The following is a 9,921-nucleotide window of genomic DNA, read 5'->3' as shown; positions in this document are numbered from 1 at the left end:
GTTGGTGAATTGTATAATATGCAAATTATATCTCAGTAAAGTTTCAAAAATAAAATATTATCTTGAAATCAACAATAATCTTGTGATAAAAAATATTTTAATCAGTATGTTATCTATGAGTGTACTAAAGAAGGTAGTTTAGTTTTAATTAAATCAGCACCTTGATTAACCAGGACCCCGAATCCTGAAATACTGGCACCATGATGAAACTGGAAGTTATAGACAAAAATGGGGAAAATCTAGAAAACTTTGAACATATGTACCTAAAACCTACCTATCTGATGCCCACAGACCCTCTCCTATCTAGCTTCTTTGCTACCACCCACCTAGAACCTTACCACCTCTTAATGGACTACTAAGATCTACTAATTGGACTTTTTTCCTTTAAATTTATGCCCCACAGTGATTCAAATTATATTTACAGCCATATTTGCACATCCCTACCTCATGTCCTAATGAATTAAGTGGCACTCTACTCTTAACAGCTTAAGTCTAAACATTCAAGGCTGGCACTCAAGGTCCTTCCTAACCTGGCCACCACTTATCTTTTTGCACTCTTTTTATTGACGCCCTAGGTGACCTCATTGACTCTTACTGTTTTAACTACTACCTAAACTACTAATGCCATCCAAATCTAGTCTCAGCCTCTACTCTGAATATGACTATCCATCTTCACTTGAATGTCTCTGATAAGTATTTCACAAGCTCTGGAATCAGACTCTTTGAATTTCAGCTTCAACCTTTGCTATCTGTGTGACCCTGGAAAAATTATGTAATCTCATCTGAAAATGTGATAATGACTGCCCCTACCTCACTCAATTGTTGTGAGGATTAAGTTAATTAATACATGGAAATTGTTTAGGATAGTGCCTATTGTATGGTAAGGGATCAATAAATGTTATTAGCTAAAATAATTATTATTATTTTCTAAAATGAATATATCTTCTTTTTTTTTGTTTTGGTCTTTTTGCCTTTTCTAGGGCCGCTCCCACAGCATATGGAGGTTCCCAGGCTAGGGGTCTAATTGGGGCTGTAGCCGCAGGCCTACACCAGAGCCACAGCAACATGGGATCCAAGCCGCATCTGTGACCTACATCACAGCTCACAGCAACGCCAGGTCCTTAACCCACTGAGCAAGGGCAGGGATCGAACCCACAACCTCATGATTCCTAGTCGGATTTGTTAACCACTGCGCCACGAAGGGAACTCCTAAAATGAATATATCTTCTTATCCAACTTTGTCATCCTATGTTCTTTGCCCATCATCCAGCTATCTGTTGTAACCAGAAACTCAGGACTCCTAATTGCCTTCTTCCTTTTCCCTTTAATACCTATTAAACCAAGAACCAAAACATGATTATTTTATCCCTGCATAATTCTTAGTTTTGTTTTTTTTCCTCTTTCCCTATTACTGACATACTATTTCAGGCCCTTCTTCTAAGAACTATAATAACCTCCTACATAGTCTTCCTTCCTATGATCTTGTCCTCTTCAAATGCATTTTTTACATTACTACTGGAGCAATATACAGAAGGTAATTTAAAATAAATGAATAAATGACATGCAAATCTGAACAAATCATGCCCTTATTTACAACTCTGCAACGACAAACATTACCTATCTATCAAAGGACCTAAGGTCCAAGCCCAATGCCCATAACATCTCTCTTATTTATCTAATTCAATAATACCTATAACTTATTTAATAATTTCTACCTTTCAAAACTATTAGTAATTAGTGAATACCTATAAGACCTCCTATAACATTTGTGCAGCCCTCAGTCTCTATTACCTTGAATTTCATTTCTTTGTTTTAAATGCCACACCCACAGCATATGGAAGTTCCTGGGGCCAGGGACTGAATTTGAGCCACAGCTGTGACCTATACCACATCTGTAGCAATGCCAGATGCTTTAATCCACTGCATCAGGCCAGGGATTAAACAAGCTCCACCACAGTAACCCAAGCAACTGCAGTTGGATTATTAACCCACTGTACCACAGTGGGAACTCTTGAATTTCATTTCTTTATGAATATATCCTATTATTCCCAATTGGCTTCTATGCTCCTCAAAGTCAAGGACTTTGGCTTTTATCTTTTTATACAATCTACCTCATTATTTTTTTAGACTATAGATCACAATCAATAAAATAAATTTAGTGGGTTGGCACTAGCATTTTCTAAAAAATGAAACCGAAAACATCAGAGAACATTGAACATGGTAAGAGTAAAGTGCCAAGCCAATTTTAATTAATTGTCTTCAGTCTTCAGTTTCAATTGCTCTTCTGAGTTGGCTCCTGAAGAGCATGGTGGCCAGCAGAATGTAGCACCTCCCCATGACAAGCTTCCTCTTGGCACAACCTTAAGTGTGGAGTGCCATCAGTAGGGCTTCTCCTCATAAAAGTTTTCCCTAGCACCCTCAAGCAGTTTTCCAGCAAGTATTGCCAGTGTGACACCTACCTATGACTGTTTTTTTGTTACATATTCAGGCAGTTTTGTCATGAATTTCAAACTATACATCCTCATGAATGGCTTTCCCTAGCATTCCAGAAAACAATTTCCTCAGCTTCCCGGTGAGTGACCTCAGTCTGCACCTCACCTAAGTTTCTCCACCATCCATTAAGCCACAGCCATGCCCTTTCAAGATGATCTCGATTCTCTGTCAGGGGAGAGGGAAGGAGGGTTTTCCAGATTAGTTCCAAAATTGGGTGCTCTATCTCAGCCCTAAGAGTAGTAGCTGCACCTTGTATCTGCTATATTATATTATAATATCTTATATTATATTATTAATGAGTTTGTTTTATCCCCCTTACTAGCCAATCACCCACTATTATGATCCTATGCCATAATTATTTTCTTATTTTTTTCTTTTATTTATGTGTACATTTTTGTCTACTGTACAGCATGGTGACCCAGTTATACTTATATGAATACATTCCTTTTTCTGATATTACATGTTCCATCATAAGTGACTAGACAGAGTTCCCAGTGCTACACAGAAGAATTCCATTGTTAATCCATCCCAAAGGCAACATTCTGCATCTATTTACCCCAAGCTTCCAGTCCCTCCCAGCCCTCCCCCTCCCCCACACTCCCTCCCCCTCCCCTTGGCAACCACAAGTCTATTCTCCAAGTCCATGATTTTCTTTTCTGTGGAAATATTCCTTTCTGCCATATATTATGTTCCAGATATGTGATATCACATGGTATTTGTCTTTCTCTCTCTGACTTACTTCACTCAGAATGAGAGTCTTTTTAGTTGCATCCATGTTGCTACAAATGGCATTATTTTGTTCTTTTTTATGGCTGAGTAATTTTTATTATTTCCATTATAGTTGGTTTACAGTATTCTGTCAGTTTTATACTGTAAAGTGACCCAGTCACACACACACACACACACACACATATTTTCTCACATTATCCTCCATCATGCTCGATCACAATTGATCAGATATAGTTCCCTGTGATATGAATCAGGATGTCATTGCCATCCATTCCAAATGCAATAGTTTGCATCTATTAACCCCAGATTCCCAGTACATCCCACTCCCTCCACCTCCTCCCTGGCAACCACAAGTCTGTTCTCCAAGTCTATGAGGTTCTTTACAGTGGAAAGATTCATTTGCACCACATATTAGATTCCACATATGTGGTGTCATATTGTATTTGACTTTTCTTTCTCTGACTTACTGCACTTAGTATGAGGGTCTCTAGTTCCATCCATGTTGCTGCAAATAGCATTATTTTTGTTTTTTTTTATGACTGAATAGTACTCCATTGTGTCTGTATACCACATCTTCTTAATCCATTCATCTGTCAATGGACATTTGGGTTGTTTCCATGTCTTGGCTATTGTGAATAGTGTTGTAATGAACATATGGGTGCATGTGTCCTTTTTAAGGAAAGTTTTGTCTGGATATATGCCCAAGAGTGGGATAGCTTGGTAATATGGTAGTTTTCTGAGGTACCTCTATACTGTTTTCCATACTGGTTGTGCCAACTTACATTCCCACTAACAGTACAGGAGGGTTCCTTTTTCTCCACACTCTCTCAAGCATTTATTTGTGGACTGATTAATGATGACCATTCTGACAGGTGTGAGGTGGTTCCTCATTGTAGTTTTGATTTAAATTTCTCTAATAATCAGTGATGTTGAACATTTTTTCATGTGCTTGTTGGCCATCTGTATCGCTGGTTTGGAAGAATGTCTATTCAGGTCTTTTGCCCATTTTTCAATTGGGTTGTTGGGTTTTTTTGCTGTTGAGTTGTATAAATTGATTGTATATTTTAGAGATTAAGCCTTTGTTAGTTGCATTATTTGAAACTATTTTCGCCCATTCCATAGGTTTTCTTGATTTTTTTTTTAATGGTTTTCTTAGCTGTGCAAAAGCTTGTTATTTTGATCAGGTCCCACTGGCTTATTTTTGCTTTTATTTCTGTTGCCTTGGGAAACTGACCTAAGGAAACATTTGTAAGGCTGATGTCAGAGAATGTTTTGCCTATGTTCTCTTCTAGGAGTTTGATGGTGTCTTGTCTTACATTCAAGTAATTAATAATTCTTTATACTAACCTTGCTTGTTCAAATTTCTGGTTTCTGTTTCTTGATTGGGCCCTGACTGACATTAAGTATTGTTTATTAAACTTTCACTTCAGTTGTGTGTACTAGATCATAATCATAAAACACATTTTGAAAGATCTACATCATGGATAATAGTAATTCAATAAATGAAGTAAAAAGAGGCCCTAAAATCTGGTTTGAGAAGCGTAGGCATTTCTCAAAAGCAAAATTTCGACAAAATAATTTAACAGTACCCTCATAAGAAAGAGAAGCATAGTTAATAAGCCATTATGGGAGTTCCCGTCGTGGCACAGTGGTTAACGAATCTGACTAGGAACCATGAGGTTGCGGGTTCGGTCCCTGCCCTTGCTCAGTGGGTTAACGATCCGGCGTTGCCATGAGCTGTGGTGTAGGTTGCAGACGCGGCTCGGATCCCGCGTTGCTGTGGCTCTGGCTAGGCCAGTGGCTACAGCTCCGATTCAACCCCTAGCCTGGGTACCTCCATATGCCGCGGGAGTGACCCAAAGAAATAGCAAAAAGACAAAAAAAAAATAAGCCATTATGACCAAGCAAATAGTTATTTCAGCTCTTTAATGAAGTCAGAGTTAAGCAAATGTATAAAAGATGGAAGAAGGGGCAATTAACAATGGATGAATATGTAAAACAAAGAATCCTAAGAATTGTTTTTGAAAAACCAAAGCCCAGAGTGAAGTAAGGGCTATAAAAATTCTAGTAACAATAACAATGACTTATTAAAGGAAGGATCAGGACAAAAAATTCCACATAAGGAATGGCTTTATTCTTTGGGCAATGTGGCATCATATTATCAGATAAGAAAGCAGAACTACTCAACTTCAATTTATTTCATTTTTTCTTCAAAGAAGAATGATTATCAAGCTAGATAGGGTAGAAAAGCATGGTTATGATAGAATTAAAGTGGATTATGTCAGGTGAGAAAAGAGTAAGAGAACAAGCTACTCTGAAATAAATCAAACTTCCAAAACCAGACACATTATAAACTAGGACACAAAATGCTACAAGTTTGAAAATAGGAGAGGTACTGGAACACTGGATATAAGGTTTTCTGGTTTTATATAAAGGAGGAAGGTAAAAAACAAAAACTTTATAAAATCTAGAATGGAGAAAGTAATATTAAGTCCCACAAAATTCTAGAATGAATTACTAAAAAGACAGTTCATGAATAACCTAGAAAGAAAATTGCTTAAAAAGAGCCAGCATGAATCTAATAAAATTAATAGTGCCAAATTAAACTCTATTGGTTTATTAGACTGAAAGATAAAAATGCATGCCAGAGATATAGTGTACCTTTTACGAATATCTCATAATACCCCAAAGTTAGAGCAGATATGTAGATTTGTAACTGGCACAATCCAAAGAAAATGATAGAATGAATAAACTGATAATAACTTCAAAAAAAGTAACTAGGAACACATCAGTAAGGGCTTCATTCTTGGCTTTATTCTTGAATTATTTTAACAATTTAAGGACAAATAGGAGATACTTACTAAATCTTGGTAGAATGGATAGAAGGATGTATAAGGCAACATGGTATAATTGTTCTCAAAATTTTTGGCCTCATGACCCCTTTACATTCTTGAAAAGTTTAGAGAACCTCAGAACTTGTTTTAATATGGATTCTATCAATATTAACTATATTTAGACTGAGAAATTTTTACTTTTTAATATATATTGAAAACAACAAATAAACACATCACATGTTAATATAAATAACATTTTGTTTAAAAACTACCTTTTAAAATAACTATATTGATCTTAGCCAAAATACTTTCAATTTTTCACCACTGAGAATGATGTTAGCTGTGGGTTTGTCATAAATGGCTTTTATTATATTGAGGTAGTTCCCCACTATGGCCACTCTCTGAAGAGTTTCCATCAAGAATCAGTGTTGAATTTTGTAAGGATGTCCTCTTTCACCAATGTTATTCAACATTGTTTTGGAACTCCTAGCCATGGCAATCAGAGAATAAAAATAAACAAAAAGAATCCAAATTAGAAAAGGAGAAATAAAATTATCACTGTTTGCAGATGACATCCTATACCTATAAAATCCTAAAGACATTACCACAAAACTATTGAAGCTCATCGATGAATTTGGTAAGGGTGCAGGATACAAAATTAATACATAGAAATCAATTGCATTTCTATATACTAACAATGAAAGAGTAGAAAGAAAAATTAGGAAAACCATCACATTTACCATTGCATCAAAAATATAAAATACCTAGGAATAAATTATCTAAAGAGACAGAAGACTTGTACTCTGAAAACTATAAGACACTCATGAAAGTAATCAAAGATGACACAAATGGATGGAAAAATATATGATGCTCTCGGATTGAAAGAATCAATACTGACAAAATGACAATACTACCTAAGGCAATCTACAGATTCAATGCAATCACGATCAAATAACCAATGACATTCTTTACAGAACTAGATCAAAATATTTTATAATGCGTATAGAAACACAAAAGACCTCAAATAGCCAAAGCTATATTGAAGAGAAAAAAGGAATTGAAGGAATCAGGCTCGCTGACTTCAGACACTACTACAAAGTTACAGTCATCAAAACAGTATGGTACTGGCACAAAAACAGAACTACATATCGATGGAAGAGGATAGAAAGCCCAGAAATAAATCTAAACACCTATGGTCAATTAATCTATGGCAAAGGGGGCAAGAATATACAGTGGAAGAAAGATAGTCTCTTCAATAAATAGTGCTTGGAAAACTGGACAGCTGCATGTAACAGAATGAAAGTAGAACATTTTCTAATACCATACACAAAAATAAAATCAAAATGGATTAATGACCTATATTTAAGGCCAGATACTGTAACACTCCTAGAGGAAAACGGGCAGAACTCTCTTTGACATAAATCACAGAAACATCTTGTCTGATCCACCTCCTAGAATAAAGACAAAAAAAAGACATAAAATATACCAATGGGACCTAATTAAACTCAAAAGCTTCTGCACAGCAAAGGAAACTATTGAAAAAAACCAAAGACAACCCATGGAATGGGAGAACATTTCTGCAAATGAATCAACAGACAAAGGTTTAGTCTCCAAAATATACAAACAACTCATACAACTCAACAACAAAAACAAACAAAAAAAAACCTAATTGAAAAATGGCCAGAAGATCTAAATAGACATTTCTCTAAAGAAGACATAGAGATGGCCAGCAGACACCACCTTACACCAGTTAGAGTGGTCATTATTAACAAGTCAACAAACAACAAATGTTGAAGAGGATGTGGAAAAAAGGGAACCTCCTTCACTTCTGGAGGGAATGTAAATTGTTACAACCACTATGGAAAACAATATGGAAATATCTCAGAAAACTAAATATAGAACAACCGTATGACCCAGCAATCTGACTCCTGGGCATATATCCAGACAAAACTTTCACTGAAAAAGATACATACATGCTCCCATACGTTCACTGAAGCACAATTCACAGTAGCCAAGATATGGAAACAACCTATATGCCCATCAACAGTAGAATGGATTAGGAAGATGTGATACATATATACACAATGGAATACTATGCATCCATAAAAAAAGATAAACTAATGCCATTTGCAGCAACATGGCTGGAACTAGGAACTCAATACTGAGTGAAATCAGAAAGACAAAGACAGAAACCATATGATATCACTCATATGTGCAATCTAAAATACAACAAAAATATCTACAAAACAGAAAAGATCATGGACATGGAGGACAGACTTGTGTTTGCCAGGGAAGGGGGAGTGAGTGGGATGGATTGGGAGTCTGGGGTGAGTGGATGAAAACTGTTGCATTTGGAGTGGATGAGCAATGGGATCCAGCTGTATAGAACAGGGAACTATATATTTAATCATTTGTGATGGAACATTATAGAGGATGTGAGAAATGGAAATGTTACTTTGCTGTGCAGCAGAGATTGACAGAACATTGTAAATCAATTATAATGGAAATATTTTTAAAATGAAAAACTATATTTTACAAAACAAAAATAATGAGAAAAGTAGCACTGTTTTATATTTTTGCAAATCTCTTTAAGATATGGCTTAACAGAAGATAACTGGATTCTCATATTAGCTTCTGTACTCAAATCTGCTGCAAAATGTTCTTAGGGTTGTAATTTATGAAGAAAATTCCAGATATGTAATTGGCAAAAGGTGGAGTATTTTAATATTCTTTTCAGACAGTTCTGAATATTTTTTGGTGCTTTACCAAAATTCAACAAATGATAGTTTCTTAAAGGTTGGTTGTAATGTGGAATCTTAACTCTATCAATTACTTCTTGAAGGTTAAAAAAACTTTTATTTAGAAAAATTTGAAATGATTGTATGATAATCTGAACAGCTAGGCTGTACAAGAAATAACTTGAAAATTCCTTTTTGGTGTGTCCTTCAACAGTTGGGTTCTATTATATGTGTCTTGTTCTTTCTTCAGACCTTAGAAAAATATATAAAATTGATTTTTAAACAAGTGATTATTTTTCCCTTTTCCATGTTTAGAAATCCTTATGATCCCTCAGATAGTTAGTATCCTTTAGAATAAACTCATCTTCTCTCCAAGGCTGCTCCAATGGGTTCACATTTATATTCTCTGGGACCAGGACAGAAGGTAAGTCATGTGAATGTTTCTTCACTAGGATTAATGATCTTCTATAGCTCTATCACACTAAAATTTGTTGATCTTTCTTGCACTTTGTCTCATGCATTTTGAAGCTCTATCATTAGGCACATACACATTAAGAATTCTAATGCCTTCATATAAAATTGACTCCTTTAACATTATGTAATGCTGCACTTTATCCCTAATAATTTTCCTTGCTCTCAAGTCTGCTCTACCCGAAATTAATATAGTTACTCTAGTTTTTTATATTAGTGTTAACATGGTGCACCTTTCTTCATTCATTAATGTTTAAGCTATGTATATCTTCATATGATTCGACTTTCTCTCCTTTCTTGGACTATAAATTAACTTTTTTTTTTACTCATTTTAGTGGTTGCCTCAGAGTTTTCAATGTACATTTATAACAAATTCAAGTCTTTTTTTATTTAAAAGTTTTTATTTTTTTCCATTATAGATTGTCTAGAGTTCAATTTTCTACTATACAATGAAGAGACTCAGATATACATAAAATACATTCTTTTTTCTCACATTATCCTCCATCATACTCCATGACAAGTGACTAGATATACTTTCCATTATCTCATTGCTTATACATTTCAGATGCAATATTGTGCATCGATTAACCACATATTCTGAGTCAATCTGACTCCCTCCCCTCCCCATTGGCAACCACAAGTCTGTTCTCCAAGTC

General features: G+C 35.4%; 1 non-coding gene across 1 annotated transcript; it reads right to left on the bottom strand.

The window, feature by feature from the left end:
* Positions 1-9,120: 9,120 nt before the first annotated feature.
* LOC125119000 (small nucleolar RNA SNORD22) lies at positions 9,121-9,248 on the bottom strand. The gene has a single exon (XR_007132965.1). It is a non-coding gene; the product is annotated as a small nucleolar RNA SNORD22 (small nucleolar RNA).
* Between the last annotated feature and the right edge of the window lie 673 nt (positions 9,249-9,921).

The sequence above is a fragment of the Phacochoerus africanus genome, chromosome X (assembly GCF_016906955.1).
Source record: "Phacochoerus africanus isolate WHEZ1 chromosome X, ROS_Pafr_v1, whole genome shotgun sequence".
In the NCBI taxonomy this organism is placed as follows: Eukaryota; Metazoa; Chordata; class Mammalia; order Artiodactyla; family Suidae; genus Phacochoerus; species Phacochoerus africanus.
This window is presented reverse-complemented; position numbering and strand designations above follow the sequence as displayed.